Here is a 19791-nt window from a genome sequence, read left to right as displayed (position 1 = left end):
ATACCTTACAAAACCAAAATAAATTACAAAACTTTAAAAAATATCAGATGTTGCAGAAGCAAGGAGGACAAGAGGTACTAAAATTCCAGAGAGGGGAGACCTTTCATAGTTGAACTCAGGACCCGCAGCTGTTTTTCCTTTTGAAGACATTTGCCAATTTCGGTTGTGGACTAAAGGCTGGGAATCTGGGCTTGTGGGAGCAGAAGATCATTGCTGGGGATGGTGAAAACAGAGAACCCAGTAGCACTCACATCAGGCTGAAGTGAAAAAAGCCCCGGAGATTCAACGGGGATCAACAGTTGGCTGGTGCCCAAAGAGCAGGGGCCCTAAGAAAATGAAAGGCAAAAATTAAAATCTCTTAGAGGTTAGGGAAAAATATCAGTCTGTACATCCAATAAACTTACCAAACCATAAGCTGGATAGACTTTAAGACAGTACTATGTAGGCACATCATGATAAAAGGGTTTTTGAGGCAATGAGAAAATCATAAATGCAGGAAGGAGGAAAACCACTCCAAATAAATATATACCAAACATCCTTACAGATACCTTAGCCCTCCTTTACTTCAGCTTCTCTTTTTGTATTCATTTCCAAGCCTGTTTGGAGAGTGTGTGTGTGTTTCTGTCTTTTATAGTTAAAGCATGGGAAGAATCATGCCGTTAGGCTCAGATGCACAAATGAGGGGTGAATATGAGCAGGAGAAGGGTGAATTATGATGTATAAGAGAGAAAAGCCAAGGATGGTAGGATCTGAGGAATGGATTTGTTTTCAACCATCGCAGTACAGTTTTAGTCTATCCACCTGGGGGGATGAGTCCATGGTTCTCAGTCTTATGGGAGTAACTCACTTCTTTGAGGATCTCATGTAAATTACGGACAAAAAGGAAATTTCAGGTAGTTTTTGGGCAAGAGTGCATGCCATCTTTGAAATTAAGAAGGGTTCAAAACTTCAAATAATGAACATTTTAGAGACAGGAGGCCTCGAGAAGAGGGTGCCATAAAAAAATTGGATCCTACTCTGTTCCGGGCCATTTAAAACATGAAGAAAAGGGATACAGAGCATGGATTTGTCATTGACAGCACCAGTAAAACTGGCATCCTCTTTACATGACAAAGTGATGTCGAAACCACAGTGGTCCTCTGGAAATTAATCTATGCTAAATGAATTTCATCTCTATAATTCGTGTCCATTTAATCATGATGTTGGTATATACTTGTGTAAGACTATGGGGGTGAGAAACACAACAATGTATAGTTGATTTTAGCTTCACTTAATTTCTTTAAAGAAAACATAAACAATATACAGATTATTGGAGGGGTTATTTGCATAAAGATGAATCGAGATTTTGTATTCTACTTCATGAATATTAGTAATACAAGTAGAGTTCTGGGAATAAGACAAATGTTCATTTTGAGAGTTGCAGGTTGTGATGTCTAGAATTAAAAATGAGGTGATGAGTGAATGTCTCCATGCCCTCACTTTACCTCTGACTATGTGGAGAATTCACTGTACAAGGGCTCTTGTCAGCTCAAGGACCAATAAAGTCACCATGACCCATTTTATTCTGTGTTTTGCCCAGCAGCTGATGTATATTTTAGCAGTTGGGACGTGGACTATACCAGTTCTAAAAGCCCATGGCTAATCTTAAACTGAAATAATTCTTTAACAACGATTGGAAGTTTGACTCCCGCCTAAGTAGTTGCCAACATATTTATAGATTCAGATTCGAGCAATGTAACTGGGAGCTCCTTAACACTAATTCTTAAAGATAAACCTCTATAAAAATTAAGTGAAAGTTTCAACACAGGTTCCATTTTCTGGGAGCAAATAATTAGCCATGAGCATCACCTGGACATAAGGTCTCAAGCAAAAGGCAGTGCATGGGAGCAGTGCTGACCCAGAGTGAAGTATCACTTTCCATACCCAATGCTGGGCTAACAGCGTGGAGCCTGCTTGGGATTCTTTCATTCCCTCTCTCTCTGTCCCTCTCCTGCTTGCACTCTCTCCCTTTCTCTTCCTCAAAGTAAAAAAGTAAACATTAAAAAAAATACAAATTGTCTAGTACAGTACAAGACACATCATTTCACTTCTTATTAACTTACTATATTTAAGAGATCAAGGGCACCTTGGTGGCTCAGTAGGCTAAGCGGCTGACTCTTCTTTTCAGCTCAGTTCACGATCCTAGGGTCTTGAGATTGAACCCCTCATCAGGCTCCTTGCTGGGCTGGCCATGGAGCCTGCTTAAGGTTATCTCCATTTCCTTCTGCCCCTTCCCACCTAAGAAGAAAGAAAGAAAGAAAGAAAGAAAGAAAGAAAGAAAGAAAGAAAGAAAGAAAGAAAGAAATTAGTGTTGTAATATGGCAAATCCAAACCCAATATCCTGATTTTATGAGTAAAGGTTGAAACCAGGTCTAAATTCTTTCCCAACACTTTACGAGGCCACTATACATTCTATGCTATTACGGTAACATCCTGTGATGAAAAATATTCTGGTTGAGAGAAAGGAATCTGGTGGCTAGACATGGATTCAAAGATATCACAGAGTCTCTGGCCCCAACATGTTGTGAAGACGAGCTTAATTTTTTTCCTTGAAGAAGAAGGCCGGGAATTTAATGGGAAAATGACAGGAAGCGGGAGCTCAGATCTAAAAGGAGATGATGATGTAAGAGTCATCTTTTTTTTTTTTTTTTTTTTTTAAACTGTTGAGTTCCACTGTATGAGCATGAAGCTTTTTAGTTCCCTGTAGGCAGGAGGAGTATTATTGCCTTTCAATACTATTTTTGGCCTGGAATACCAATGATAAAGGAAGATATGTTGCAACAGATGGCAAAGATACTCAAAGCCCCAGGGTACACACGACATATTATCAGAGTGGGTCTACTTTAATGAAAGGTTTTGGAGAAATGCACTGTAAGCCAAAGCAAATATAAATATCTTATGACTTGGGATGGTAACTGTATAAGGACTTTTAAATAAAATTTCAAAAAAAAAAATTGCTTCCCAGGTAGACATTTTGGCTTACACTACATTTTCTATGCAAGGCTATGGTGAAATATTTAAGAAGAAATTTTTCAGCTATTTCATGAATTCTCAGTGGGGACTGTATGGCTCCCAATGGGGCAAAAATTGGTTCTTGACAGGCAGAAAAATCTTAGCTTATTGAAATTCTTTGTGACCCTCTAAAAAGGCCAAAATAGATAAACAGAAACATAATATATACAATATTAATTGGAGGAATTAGGAAAAAATATCTAAAATATCTCCTTGGCAGAGGCAATAATGAAAAAAAAAAGTTGAGAAGACTTGATCTGTTCAGTCGCCTGACTTTATTTTCACTGGTTGACTTTAAACTTGTTCTTTGATGATAATTGTCAGATTTTTTCCTTTATCAGTCCTATTCATAATGGAAGCCAGTATAGAGAGATCTTTAGGGATGAATAAAAAATGATTGATATCGTTAATATCATTTGTGGAGATGAAAGGAAGTCACTGCATGTGAATTGAACTAAATATTAAACAAACCAACAAACAAACAAACAAACAAACAAAAGAAAACCACAGACTCTGGAGGTTTTGTTTTTATTGACCCTTAAGGTGTTTCATGATTATGATTGCTTTACTGATTAGAAGTTATTAAGGAAAAATATTTTATTATAACTGAGATGCAATGAAGTTAACATAAATGTAGAGAGATATGTTATTGCCCATTGAACAAAGGCATTAATATTTAATTTTTAGAGGAATGAAAATGTCTCCATGTTGATGAAGATAGTTAATTGGAAGGCAAATAGCCAACCCATGGGATTAATAAACGATTAAATGAAAATAAGCTAGAAGGATGCTAGGATTGGTTTTCAAATCTTTTTACCTCTTAATTTACCCCAGCTTTCTAGCATGAATGTAGCTGACGATATTACTTCTTCCCTTTTAGAAAAATATACCATTTGAAGGACTCTTAAAGATTAATTGCTTAATTCTATTGGTTTAACATGCACTAGGAGAGTGTCATACCGTTTTGCATATTACAGCCTGATGAACCAAACTGTTTTGACAACCCTTTACAAGTTCAGTCACAAGGGACTTAGCAATAGGCTTCTTTCCAAATCTTATCTTAAGAAATGATTTCTTCTCTGAAGACATGCTTTGTAAACTCGAAGTTGTTTTCTTTCACTTACTGGCTTCTTTGCTTTGTCTGTGGCCCCAGATTTAGTAGTGGGCAATGTGTATATGTATACTTTGGTCTTTGCCCCCAGGCTGCCTCCTTCTATGTCTAGCAATGAATTTTTATGGTATGTACTAGAAAAAGGCTGAAGGCCCATAGACTTATACTCCTGTTGCTTTGCACAAACAGTTGGCTTGTGCACCCCATGAGGTTCCAAATTAAGGGGTGCTCAGACAACTCAGATTATGGACTTCAGGCAGAGAATACCTTCTGTATTAGAACTGTATTCTCTTCCATATCTGACGATAGACTGGATAGCTTTATTCAGAGTTTGGTTTTCTTGTATAGCATGCAGTTGATAATGACTATCAGCAGCTGCATGTAATTTCTTTCAACAAGCTTGGATGACATGTATCTGCTACTGTAAGCATCTGAAGCAATTGTTTGGCCAAATATATTACCCTAATAAGGGTCATCTGTGTTGTAGACTACGGTGTACGTGTTCTTTCTGCCTGCTGTCTGGCAAGCTGGCATGTATATTTTGCATTTTAAGCCATATTACACTGATGCGGTTGATTGGGAAATTGTAGATTTCTGTTGCAAAACATAAGCGAATTTGAACTCGGCCCAACAGTACAAGTTAAAGAGACCTGAATGGGCACTTGCACTTGGAAAAACTTTGATGCTTCTAAGATATTGAAGAGATAAACCAATCATTGCTTTTTGCTCTGTAAGAACCTGATGTTTGAGTCTTTGCAGGATGAAGTTAATAATCTCTCTGGATCTTAGTTTCCCTAATACACTGTAAATGCCGTGAGAAGGATTGTCTCTGCCTCACTCAACAGTACAATTTCAGCATCTGGCGCATTGCCAGGGACATAGTTAGGATTCAATAAGTATGTGTTCAATTAATTTCCATGTAGTGATACCATGGTTCCAAAAATTATAGGAAAGGTTAACAGAGCTACCTTTGCAGGTCAGATCAGCTCTGCCGTTACAAAATGAAACCCTTTTCCAGTTTATCGCATTAAAAAAAATGATGGTTTGTGATCTTCTCTGTTAAACTGACAAATTTTGAGTCATGTCTTTAACTCCTCCTTTATCCTGCTTTTCCTTATCTCTCCAGTCAGTGTCTTTTTATCCTTATTTTCAGTACGTAAACACATCTGAAGCTTTTTTTTTTTTTCAAGGAGTCAGTTACTTTTAATTTATATCAAAATAGTACATAAAGGTAGTAAAAGTAATGATAGAGAAGAGATTGTCATGAAAAGCAGCTGTCTCTTGCTCCAACCATTCTCCTTTCATCTTTAGTCGCTGGCGACAACCTCTTCCAACCGTTATTACTTTAGATCTTCTAGTAGTTACGTTCAAAGCAGGGGATTTCATTCAAAATAAACAAACAAGGGATCATCTTTTGGTAGAAATATTCTCATTTCCCCTTTCATCTTCCCAGCACCTAGAGCAGTGCCTGCACTTAGAAGCCCCTCGTTAATGTGTATTGCATATATTGAAAAAAATATGACAAAGAAGATTAGCAAAAGGAAAATGTGATATTGCCCCCCAAAGAAGCACCGATTCTTTGATGACAGAGACCACGTAGGAAGCCAGAGGACAAAGGAATAAAAACGTCCGTCAGGTGATATTCCTCGGCTCCTATCAGTCTCAGCACAATTTCATGGAATATAATCCCTCCCTTTCCACAAATGTAATTATGTAACGGGAGGCAGTCTTTCCCATATTATTTTATGCAAGGCAGCTGAACCAAAAGATAGTAGCAGCTGGGCAGTTAAGATAATCTGACTGCATTGTTGAGCAGGTAGTAAACTTTTTCATATCATTTTAAAAACTGTAATGAAAAAGAGAGAGAGAGAGAACTGGAGAACTGTTTGCCCTAACCTAGTGACATAGCCATTTTTTTTTTTTTTTAACTTTTCACTGATTTGTGAGTAAATTCACTTTTCTTGTATGCTGGTTTCCTAACCCACCCTTAAAATTATGTATCATGGCTCATATTTTTGAAATATGGCATCCCATAACAAAAGTCAGCTTTTCCTCCTTTTAACTTCCAAACACCTCGTGTCCCAGGATGTTTCACTCAGATCAGATCACCCTCAAAATATAGTGATTAATTATGTTAAAAATGACACTTGATTAGCAAAACCATGTCTGAGTGCATGTTCTTGAATGGACTTGAAATAGATAAGACAACAGTTGTGGTGTTTTATTTATTTATTTACTTATTTATTATTATTATTATTTTACAGTTCTGTGTTCACTGAGCTGGTAATTTGCTAATCCTCAAATATCACTTGCTGTGTGAACTGATCCCTCCAAAAAAGAAGTAGTTTTTCCTGCAGCTCCCATTCTGATGGTTCTCCTCTGTCAGCCCTGCTAGTTTTGCTTTTTCTGGTAACTTATTTTCCTTTTTGTCCCCTTCCACCATGGATTTCCATTGAAATTGAGCATTTGATGAGATTCTAGCTATTCCAAAATTTGTACTTTATAAACACAGAGTATGTCTCTGCTTATACATACAGGGCATAAAGAAGCTTGAAATATGTTTGAGTAAGTTAATAGATGAATGGAAATAACACAAGAAAACCTCTCAGGTTGGAAGCAGAGGACCATGTGTGAGAAATGGGTGGGGATTCGGGGTAGGATCATGGCACAAGTGTCTCAGAAAATGAGACCAATATTCTTTCCCTCACTGGCTTGCAGAGATACAACGGCATTCCTATCCGGTCACATATGGTATAATAGATAGCATACGCTATGGATATAGTATGTCATTTGCATGCTATATTTGAAAGTCCACTATCATGCATTGCCTCCAGCGGAGGGTTGCCAGTGGGCTCGACATGGCAGAGTCTGGAGCTGGTTTTCTGTTCTTGCCATATGTTTCATAGAAGACGTCACCCTCTGTCCTGCGTTTGAGAGGATCCCTACCAATGGCTCACGCTGGTAATGGTAGAGCAGATAAAGCATACTTGTCTGCTAGACTAAGTTTCTATTTTAACTCTAAACAAGTCATGAATCTTTCTCCCACTTTGCTGAATTTAATACACACTTAATTGTGTCCATCCCAGTATGTAGGCTATTGCACAGAGAAGGCAGGGTAGTTCACAAAAAAAGCAGTGTGGGGCAGAATATGCATCAATAGCAATATTGTATATATCGCAAACTGAGGGGGGAAAGCATGAAGTGTAGTAAGTACTCACTGTATTCCTTTTTTCTTACCAAACACGTGACCTTGAGAAATTCACATAACTAGCTGGAACTCAGGGTCTTTGCATATAAGAGTGGAATAGGGTATTTACTAAATATCCTTATAGATATGAGAAGCCATAATTTTATAAAGGTTGCGTTTACACAATTCCAGAATTGCTGGAAACCAGCAATTCTAATATTTCCCTAGTCCTGAGTCCTAATCTAGTATCTAGGAGAAGATTGAAGCCAGCTAGAATTAGTATTGAAGCAGCCAATGGCAGTGTTGATTGAAAATTATATTCTCTTATTTATGAAGACAGAAAGACTGATTTGCATTAAAGTAACTTTAAAGATGTGGCAAGTTGATCCTGACTAAAGCCTTCTTGACTTCCTATTACTCTCTTAACTTCCCTGTGCGGGGTAGTTATGGGCCTTCCCCATCCACACTGTCTGGAGCTGGCCTAGGCCAGGAGCCCTCAAATCAACATTCCTGGCCTCTGAGAGAAGTGGCCACAGGATCCTTCGCTTTAGACTTCCTATAGAGTGCTATGACCTATATATCTCAATTTATCCACATCTGAGTTTGATTTGGATGGCTCAGTTGTTGAAATTTATTTACTTGGCATCCAGGAAGGTGGTGCATAAATTGTCCAGGTAATAATAGACACCTTCACTTGGGCCTGCTTTTCTCATTTATACTTTCCGGTAGAACCTTCATGCTGTTTGAGGGGTGGGGCATCAAGAAAGCCTAAATAGCTTGTTGTTAATGGGATCTTAATTTTTGTTAATGTTTATTTATTTTTGAGAGAGAGAGACAGAGCATGAGCAGGGGAGGGGCAGAGAGAGAAGGAGACACAGAATCCAAAGCAGGCTCCAGGCTCTGAGCTGTCAACACAGAGCCCGACGTGGGACTCGAACTCACGAACCTTTAGCTCATGACCTGAGCTGAAGTCAGATGCTTAACCGACTGGGCCACCCAGGTGCCCCTAATGGGTTTTTATTATTTATTTATTTATTAATTTTTTTTAAAAAAAATGTTTATTTATTATTAAGAGACAGAGACAGAACATGAGCATGGGAGAGGCAGAGAGAGGAGGAGACACAGAATCTGAAGCAGGCTCCAGGCTCTGAGCTGTCAGCACAGAGCCCGACGCGGGGCTCGAACTCACAAACGGAGAGATCATGAGCTGAGCCAAAGTTGGACGCTTAACCGACTGAGCCACCCAGGCGCCCCCCCCCCCCCCCCCCCTGCAGTGGGTTTTTAATTTAAGTTTGTTTTGCTTGGCAAAAATCACTCCCCAGTGTGAAAGTAACAATTCTTCTGGAATGGAACTGTAGTCACATACACAATGGCAACACAAACATTGCATGATTGCAGCAGCTTGAAACCTGTAGTTTTGAATATTAAAAATTAAAACTAGAATGCTCCACAATGGAGATGAGAACGATGGCTAAGAAAAATGTGCTCTCCATATAATCATCTGCCAAATAAACCCAACTTCCTGACTCTGGTGACAGGGTCCTACTGAAATTCTTGATGGCTAAACTTACCTTGGATCATAATAGAAGGAAAGTGGGTAGATGGAAAAGAAAGTTCCACTCTTCAAGGGGAATCTGTTGGGAGCTGTGTAATCCCTCCTTGTCTTCCAAATCTTTGGAGATTATTTGAAATCCTAAAACCTAAGGCCATTTAATTTCAACATGGCTGGGCCAGAGTTGCATGCATATGCCTAGCATTAACATTTGCAATTTGTATTTAGTAGAGGAAAAATCTTTCTCTGATGTGGTCAAATCTCAAAGGTTAACAATTTCATTTTTCAATTCTTTTATTTCCTACTTTTATATCACACCCAAACATGTGAAGTCTTAGGATGTGGAAAAAGCAGAAAACCTTATAAAAAAAAAAGGATGTTTTGATAAACTGTCTAATCCTGACTAGCCATACCACCTCAAACAATTTTCAAGTCATTATGTAATAATAAGTGGAGTCCAAATCAGAGCAGGAATGAGAAATGCCTCCAAGGCATTCCACATGGGCATCGTCTGCAGGAGGCACTCAATGAAGCATTGCTTCAATTTTTGGAGCACTTTGAAAAGCAGTGTCCCAGTCTAGGTTTTTCTGTGAGTTCCTGTGATCTTTCAATTCTAGCCTTCCATGCCGTGCTGTCAAAGGGAGGAGTATCCAGCCCAGACTATAATCCATGGCATGGAAGAACCAATATCAGAAACCCAAAAGCAACACAAAGTGTCAGAGAAAGTGACAATTCAAAGCCACTTTTTGCTTGTAGGGTATTTACAACAACAGCAAATGTGTCTGTGGAATCCCATAAAAACACCAGCCAATGTAATATTATTGCCAAGCCTAAAAAAATACAGCTGAGGATGTGCTAATATACACCCAATGAAAAAAGGAGCAAAGGAGAATGTTTTAAATACACTTATATACTCTGCCTTTTTGCTAGCTTTCAAGGGAATTATTGGAAGCTCCCATTACTAAGAAATAAATAAATGGTCTTGTTTGGGTTCCAAACTTTGGATTAAAGAACTTTGATCTCCTCTTAACATTTTTAAAGGAAAGTCTCTGTGGCTACCAGTCTATGAACAGGTATGAAACAGAAGTAGGATGTTGTACCCCCAAGAGGGTTAAAAGGATTGGTCGGTGACTGAGTTATGGATCAAGCATAGAATTGAATCTGGCTGAGGTGAGAGATGCTTTACCAGGGAAGGTCATATTCCATATCTGCTGGCAAATATGACCTTTCACTCCAGTCATGGAGTGGCCAGTGCATAGTTGAGAAAACAAAGCATAGAAGCATGGCAAGATGAAGGTGTTTACTCAAGAAGACTTACAGTTAAGCTGTGAGTGAGACATAATTCGAACCCAAAGTTTTTGATTGCTACTCCAGTTGTACCTACAGGATACCTTAATATCTCACCTAATTCATTTTACTTAAACAACATTTCATTGAGGTTATTCTGGACACTGTGGGCAGAACTCTGCAGAGAGAGACAAAGTCCCTCTCCTCAGGAGGGCATCAAGAGGCAAGATAAAAAGAATATGGACATTGAATGACATATATTTAATTAAAAAAAATTTTTTTTAATCTTATTTTAGAGTGAGAATAGAGCATGAGTGTGGGAGAAGGGCAGAGGGAAAGAGAGACAGAACCGTAAGCAGACTCTATGCTCAGCCCGGAGCCTGATGCCGGGCTTGATCTCACCACCCTGGGATAATGACCGGAACCAAAATCAAGAGTTGGGCACTCAAGTGACTGATCCACCAAGGTGGCCTTACATATATTTAAGATTAAATTCCACCTTTGAAACTTACAATGAGACCCTGGGCAAATATCTCAGGTATTCTGTTCCTTTGTTTTCTCAACTCATCTTTATAAACGAGGATGCTTGCAAGATTGTTTTAAGGATCAGAAATAACACAGAAATGTTCCGCAAGTGTCCAGCAGTAGCTTTTCACTAAATGTCCTCTCTTATTATTAATAGAGCAAATGGCAAGGAAACAGGTTGTTCTAAGGCTAGGAAGACTAAAACGAGGGCCATAGGGAGGCACAATGAGTGCCGTGGGCATTTAATATACAAAAAGGTATACTGTGGAAAAAGTGTCTGCGTGTGGGTTTCTCTTCTGGAATGAAAGAGACTGAAGAACTGAAAGAAATCCTACCACCCTTATATCATTTCTTACCACCACCTCAGGTCTTTCTTGTGCTATTTTGGCTTTCGCTACCTTACTTCTTTCCCTTATATTATTTCCTATTTATGGAGTATACATACCAGGCTCTCAGTGTCATTTCCTTGAGCTCTATGAAAATTGCCCTCACGTTGTAAGGATTTATTTGGACATATAAGAAAAACGCTAATAATATAATTTGATACAGTCTTCTTTTCCTTTTCCATATACATCTGTCTTCAGTATTATGTAGACAGATTTACTACTATTGTGAAGTATCTGTGGGATGAGTATGTTCGTTGAATATTAATTTCTTTCCGAGAGCAAGCCAAATGTATAGGGGTAAATTCTTCTAACGCTTTTGTAAGTTTTTATTTTGTTAAAGCAGCTGTTGAAGCCTCATGAAAGACTTAAAGCATACATTTATTTTTTAGTGCATTTCTCTATTTACGATGTTCTTTTTTGTCTTAGTGCTCATTACTAGCAATATTTGCATAAATATAAATTTCTATCATTTCAATTTTCATTTCTCTCTGAATCTTATTGCCCACACTGAGTTATAATCTTATATTTGTGGAATTACCATCAGATGTTATGAAATCTCTTATGAATTTAAGGCACTAATGGCTATTAGGAAGTTAAAGATTTCTCAGAAGTAGATCAACTTAAAACCATAATCTTTTGTGCATAAAAAAACACTTTGAGATTAAAATTTAAATTGGCGAGGACAGAATAAGCAAGCATGTATCATATCGGTAAACCAATTTTGACAGATTTTTATACCATCACTGAGCTTTCTTGAAACATACTGAGATATGATAATCCTCTACTGTGCTCTGATGCGGGAGAAAGGGTCCAGGGGGCTCAGGAAACTGGGGTCCCTTGTCAGTTCTCCTTCCTCATACCAGAGACAGTGTATGGTGCTTGTTCAGAAGGGGCTCAGGATCCAAAGTATCTGAGTTTTCACCTCCACCCTGGCACCCCATTAATTACAGTCTGTGAAAGCTGAGAAAGTCATCTAACCCTGCTGTGGTGAACCACATCTGGGTTCCCTCATCTGTAAAATGGACACAGTAAAAGTCAACCTTATCATGAAGACGATTACTATGGAGATTTATATATCTATGCATATATGTATACACATATATGTATGTATGCATACACATACATATGTTTGTATATACTCACATATTCATACATATTCATTTATATTTATGTTCCTGGCACTCGCTATTCTGATATACACACATATATAAATCAGAACAGCAAACACCTGGCTTGTGTTGAACTTTCAATGATTGTTATTTCTTTTTAACTTCCATCCTGGTGAGCTGGAGAAGGAGGGAGAAGGAGCAAGTCATGTTTCATGTACTACAGACTTCTCTTCTTACTGAGACTTAGTAGATTTTCATCAAAGCAAAGTTTTCTCCTATGCTGTCTGGTCTTAGGAGAATTTCCAGAGGCATTACAACGTTGTTCATGCTGTTTTAAAAATAATTTTCAGCGGTGCCTGGGTGGTTCAGTCGGTGAGCATCCGACTTCGGCTCAGGTCATGATCTCGTGGTCCGTGAGTTCGAGCCCCGAGCCCCGGGTCGGGCTCTGTGCTGACAGCTCAGAGCCTGGAGCCTGTTTCAGATTCTGTGTCTCCTTCTCTCTCTGACCCTCCCCCATTCATGGTCTGTCTCTCTCTGTCTCAAAAATAAATAAATGTTAAAAAAAAATAATTTTTGCCAGTTATGTTTGGTTTACTGAGGAACACGTCTGTGGGGATTCTCAGGTTGCCATTCAAGAACTAGCAGTTTGATTTTATAAATATGTATTTGAAACATTTTAGGGCGATTACATATCTGTGAGAAATTTTGTTCAAGGCAGAATTATTAGATTCCTTCTAATTAATTTTGCACTCAGCACAGACATATTTCCCTTAATTTATATGGACCTAGAAATTCCAAATTTTGCTGAAGGCAGTTTGAAACGAGCTTTCTAACTTGTGCAAACGAGAGATTCATAACCAATCCAATGAAGTGCACAACAGACTGAATATGAATCATGTGCCTGTTACTGTAGTCATAGCAGTAGGTACACTTATGAAGATATATATTGAGAAGAGGTGTTATGGTGATACGTATAATCATTCTTAAATCACTTTCAAGACATTGATTTCTGGCTTTTAATTTATAGTTTATATTTTTATTTAGTGTTCCCTTGCTTTCTGGAACTACAACATGCTCGAGGTTCTTTTTTAAAAATGTTTACTTATTTTTGAGAGAGAAAGAAAGCACGCGAGTGTGTGGCAGTGGGGGAGGGGCAGAGAGGGGGAGCCAGAGAATCCCACACAAGCTCCCTGTGGTCAGCACAAAGCTCGAAGGGGGGTGCGGGAGCTCAACCCTACAAACCATGAGATCGTGACTTTCGCCAAAATCAAGAGTCAGACGCTTAACTGACTGAGCCACCCCCGGTGACCCATCATGCTTCAGGTTCTGACCTAGAATCAGTCATTTGTCTACGAAACCCTGGGCCCTTTTATTGGACAATGGTGTTAGAAACCAAGATCTGGGTGCTGGGTGTGCTCATTACTACTGGTCTCTAAACTGGCAGAACAAGGATATCTATTGTGTAGACCTCCTTTTTAAAAATTATTTTCTGCCTTATACTGTAGAGTAATATGGTAGGTTCCTATTACTTCCTAATATAGAGACAAATTGTACCGTTAAAATCATCTTTAAAATGGAATTGTACCTATGTATCCGATTTTGTTCTCTCTTATCAACTATGAGAAATTCATTCCCAGACTCAGTGCCATTCTGGATGAATTACTTACCTACCTATTTGAGAAACTAAAGGGGGAAAAATACCTTTGCTCCACTATCCCCTTTAAAAATACATCCCTCGGGGCGCCTGGGTGGCTCAGTCGGTTAAGCGTCCGACTTCAGCTCAGGTCAGGATCTCCCAGTCCGTGAGTTCGAGCCCCCGCATTGGGCTCTGGGCTGATGGCTCAGAGCCTGGAGCCTGCTTCCGATTCTGTGTCTCCCTCTCTCTCTGCCCCTCCCCCGTTCATGCTCTGTCTCTGTCTCAAAAATAAATAAACGTTAAAAAAATTAAAAAAAATAAAAATACATCCCTCATTATTTTTACTAAAATACTGAATGGTTCATAACCAAGCTCAATATTTCTTTTCAATCAAGGAACCTTTGTAAAAGCAGAACAGCTGTGAATGGATTCATTCTTAAAGACAACAGTAATAGCAGGAAAAAAAAAAAATCTCTGACAAAAGAGGTACCTGGCTAATGATGGTATGACAGAAGGAAGAATCCCTGGAATCAGAGAGCATAACAACAGGGGTCTGGAAATAACAACTATTTTCATTCTTGTTTAGGAATGATCCACAACAGCAAATAAAGGAGTTTCGCAGTGACTAGAAGTGCACTTTGCAGTGATAATGTCAGAGTTGGGAGACATGAGTGCCAAAACTGGGAGGGAAAAAAAGAATATCAGTGGCCTAGATAAAATGCTAAAGGAGTCGCTACTTGTATTAGAAAATTAGCTGGATAAGATGCCAAGGGGAATGAAATGAAAAACCTCGGTAACAAAATGACTTACAATTATATTATGCCTTTAGTAAGACTCCTGTCCATTTGCCTTAAAAATAATATTTTCATTTCTTCATTCTGGAGATTAAAAAATTAAATTACACAAATGTTCACAATTTTAAGGTAATTAAACACAAAGATAGATTATTATCTCTTCCCAAATTACAGTCAAAGCTAAACTTAGCTTTCTAGGTGTTTGTGTATTGACTCTACATATAAATCACTATAAATCGGGGTAGTTTCCCCATTACCATGAATGTATCTTCAAGATGCTTCCCAAACTGGATTTGAATAGAAGAGCGTTTTTAAAAAACAACTCTGAGTTGCCGGATGAAATAAATTTCCATTTCTGGCTTTTTAAATTGCAGCTGAAGGGCTTACTAATGTAAGTGACATCTTATCAATTATGATGGCCTCCTTTTTGGTTTCCAGTTTGCTGGGCTTCAATGTGCATCTGAAGTGAAATCAGTGGTTTCATGAGGGTCATTAATATTTGCATTTAATGACTTCTCTTTAAGTATCAAATTTAATTTTTCCAGATGACTTTCAAATAGAAGCTCAGTGACTATGCTTGTAAAATTCCAGGGCATTTGGGAGGACAATTGGCTCCAACACTAACAAGATACAGCAATTCTGGGTTGTGTTTAAGATGTCAGATGACCTTAAACCTTGTATCAGCTTATTCAAACTGAATAAGATTTGGAACTGAGGCAGGGGGAGGATCCTTAAAATCATTTCAAAGCATATGGTTTGTCTTTCAGTTAGTTATTACAACGACTTTTTCTGCCTCTTACGTTGATAGGCATTGGAGTATGTGTTAAACAATGCTTGAGTGGGGTGGGGCACCAAAGAGAATTGGTTCAAGGCCCTCTACAATGTGTCACATTTCCTACATGTATTGTAACTTGCCTGCACAACCATAGTTAAAAGTAAATTTGATTATTCCCATTTTATGGCTAAGGAAACTGACTCATAGAAGTTAAATAATTTACTCACAACTCTATAATGGTCCCGATACCCATTCACTTTCTACTACATACCCGTGATAGTTGAGCTCCACTCAAGAGTTTTATTCCATACTTTCGGCAAATAGAAAACATTTTCATACTAATACACATGATCATACTTTCGACAGTACTTTTAAGGTGATAATCCTCTATTTCCTGGCTCATAATAAAGTAATCATGTCTATGGAAAGTGGATGAAGTAAAGAAGATTACCTTAATAACACAAACGAGGCAAAATTACCAGAATTCCACCTTTAATTTCCTGTGTATTTTGTATTTAAACCATGGTTTAGGAAGTCATAAATTCAAACTTCAAGAGAACAGCACCAAAGATTGTTAAGCTACTGTGTTTTAGCAAAAGGAAACCAATTTTTAAAAATCATCGATCCTTTTGTAAAGTCTTTATTGTCTTTGTTTTGTTTAAAGCTATTATTATAAATTTTACACGAGTATGTGAATCAACCTAGGAACTAGAACTAGCTTGTATTTGGGTAACTCATCAGCTTGTTGATAATATACACATTCTAGTGTGAAGAGAAAGATTTTTTCCCCTATTTGGACAGAAATGGTGTAACTATTGCCTAATAAATGCATCCTTCTTGATCAACACACCGACAACAATTGCCTGATGAACAGCATCACGCTCAAGGGAACTTCACATCCCTGCCCTTGGAAAAATTATAGCAAAGACTAGTGAAATTGAAGAATGGAGGAAGAGGAGGCCTGGCATTAAGGAGAAGAAAAGCAGAGGGGAAATGTTCTCAGGGAATCCAGTTGAAGAGGAACACCTGGCAGGGAGTATTATAAAAGATTCCTAAGACTTCTAACCCTAGAATGAGAGCTGCTTGGAACTTTCAAAATGATCAATGTTAAAATTCCCAGGCCCAGGTGAAAACCTGATTCTTAAGATTTTACTTCTAGGGGCACCTGGGTGGCTCGGTCGGTTAAGTGGCCGACTTCGGCTCAGGTCATGATCTCACGGTCCGTGGGTTCAAGCCCCGCGTTGGGCTCTGTGCTGACAGCTCAGAGCCTGGAGCCTGTTTCAGATTCTGTGTCTCCCTCTCTCTGTGACCCTCCCCCGTTCATGCTCTGTCTCTCTCTGTCTCAAAAATAAATAAACATTAAAAAAAAATTAAAAAAAAAAAAGATTTTACTTCTAATTGCATAAACACAGGGAATGTCAGAGGTGGGGAGAGACATGAACAAAAGCAGCCCCTCTTGATGTTAACCTAAATATCTGAAATGTTTTCTCGGTAAACATGGTCAAAATTTCCCTCCTTACCAGTTTTTAAGAATGTCACAAGTTTGGCAGTCTACAAGAGACTTATCTACATAGTGAAAATGGGAACATTTTCAATTGCACGCAGGTTTTCCTGCAAGAATATCTTCCTAACAGCATCCTTTTTAGACACCTCTGTTGGGCTATTTTTCATTTTGGGACTTAATCAGTAGGAGGGCAACTTTTGGAATTAAGCTATTTTGATGAGAATTCAGGTTTTACCATTTAGATAAGTTACTCACTTTCCCTCACCAGGAAAATGATATAATTCTTGCCTCCTTAAAACTGGGAATAGTTAAAAGAAATATATGTGCAAGGCTTGGTACAATGCTAGTCGTGTAATTAGCACTTGCTTCATGTAAGCTGTAATTATTTTTCATATTGTGGATTACCCCTCCACCCACAGGAAGTAGGAAATGCAGTGGTAATTCTCTAAGGCCGTGGACTTTTATAGATCTGGGTGCAAACTATGGCTCCATTATCTAATAATTCAATGACCATGGCAGGAACCTCACTTTCCTGGTTAAAGTTTTTCCTCATGTATAAGACGGCGATTGAGGACAACCTATTTTTCAGAGTTGTCAAAATGATTGCATATGCTAATGTACTTAAGGCATTTAGCACTGTGCCTGTCAGGGAGTTAAGAGTTCAAACTGGTGGCAGTTACTGAGGCCAATATCTACTTCAGACAGACATCTTTCTTGCCTACTTTTAAACACTTAAACCAAAGTAGTAACTCATCGCAGGAGAAGTTCCTCGATCTTTTGGCACTCTTAATATACTCTCTGTGATTAGACAAGAAAAAAAAAAAACTTTTAAAATACCGCAGCCTTGAAATTCTCATATCTTCTTATGCTTTTGCTCATATTCTCTTTTTCCACACTGAGAACCCAAAGGAAGGTTTTGATGCAGGTGGTGCTTAGAGGTCCTGGAGTCCTTTATTCTGTATCTGCCTTTTTTTCTCTTCGAGTAGATACCCCTTCACTGATTCCTACCCTTGTGTTCTCAGTAATCTCATGCCCTTTCTTCCCCCTCATTAAGCTCCGTTTTCCTTTCTTGGTCACCTTGAAGTCACACTTGATAAAACTACAAATGTTGGCCCTCTCAAAGCCACACGCATTCAAACTGGGATTAAAATCTTAAACCTAAGAAGGGAGAGTAGCTATAATTCAGCAGAGAGGTAGAATTCAGCTCTATAGCTGCAGGCCGGAGACAGCAGGACTTTGTGCTAGTCCCTGAAAATTACGTCTACGACTAAAACGAAACCTGTCTGGGAAAGTAAGATGATAGGATCAGGAGTGGGTAAAAGGAAGAGTGTACATGGCCAGAGAAGATACCAATTAGTATTATGCCTTGCCTTATTTTCTCTCTTCCGGTCTCTATTTACTTTCCATGCAGCCTGGGTCTTAAGTTTGATCTATTTCCATCACCTATTAGATGCTAAACATAAGCAAGTCAAGCAAATCATCTAATCCTCGATTTCCTTATCTGTGACATATTTATTTTTAGTGTGTGTGTGTGCAAATTATTGATGGTATATGAAAATACTTTTCAAGTGCTAGCCTGGAATTGTTAGGACAATGCTTTTCTGATCTAACTCAGGTGCAACTATCAATCTAGACCTCGCCCTTTCTACTTAGACTCTTACCCTTCATACTCTAATAAAAATTAAGGAAGATATTTTGTAAAGACTGTGTAAACATAATTTCAGACTTAAAAAAATCACACAAATCCTTATTGATAATTGAGTATAACATTTTACTTGAAAATACTGTGAAAAGTCTGACCCACTCTTTTTCTCATTTATGTTATATTTTTAGTCATTCAAAAGTGAGATCATTGTTTTCTCTTTCCTCTTGTCCAAGAAACACTAAAGGAGCTTTCGTGGTGTTACTGTAAGGAGGCAGCTGCTTAAAACTGCAGAGGAGCTTCTCCAGAAGGAGGTTTAGAAAGGGAGAGTTGCTTTTGCATTTAGCCTCTGTTGGACTGGCAAGCCCTTCGTCAAAGTGTTCCCACCTGACTTTCACTGCTGATGTATTACTCAAGTTTTGGCGTATGTATTATTAGGAAAGAGTAAGCAGAGTCATGAATTATTCTCAATGTACTCATTTAATCAAGAGAGTGACTGTTTCCTTGACTCCTTACTAGATTTTACTTCTGAAAGAATGCTTAAGTTTACATTTTACCCAAAGGAGTCCATTTTGAGTGGAAATGCCTTTGATTGAGGCATTAATGTGATAATCAAATTTCAACTAGAATCAAGTTTCATGGAATTTCCTGTGCCTTTTTTTTCTTGTCATGAATAATAATTACTCATTTGTTATTTAAACAGATCTAGCTTATTCTATTCAGGTCTGATATAAGACAGTGAAGGCAGACACGTAGTTCCTGTCGAGGATCTGAAATCACCCAGTCATGCTCCTTATTTAGCAGATGGGGGAGATGGTGCTCAGAAAAGCTAAGAAGAGAAAGGCTTCGTCCAAGGTCACACCAATGTGTGTTGTTACAAAACCGTACAGCAATACCTCATCACTTTCTTTGGAGCGTTTCCTGTGGCCTCTCTTCTTTTTAATCATGTCTTCTTTTCAGCTATTGTCTGGTCTTGTCCTCAAGCTCTCTGAGTGTGCCAGTGCTACAGATGGTGTCAACACTCAGATGCTTTCCTTCCTTGGTCTATATTACAAGATATGTGTCCCTTGTTTCCATGATATGTTATTTCATTATAAAGCACTAACGACCAATGTTGGATTGGCATACTATCTTATTTCCCAAATAGCATGGTTCAGTGTTGTAACTTTATGGATTTATGGCCCGTATATATCTCCAAATGACTTAAAATATTAACTCCCAAGAGTTTTTTG

This window comes from Panthera pardus, unplaced genomic scaffold (assembly GCF_024362965.1).
Source record: "Panthera pardus isolate Hobbes unplaced genomic scaffold, ASM2436296v1 HiC_scaffold_17, whole genome shotgun sequence".
Taxonomy (NCBI): Eukaryota; Metazoa; Chordata; class Mammalia; order Carnivora; family Felidae; genus Panthera; species Panthera pardus.
This window is presented reverse-complemented; position numbering follows the sequence as displayed.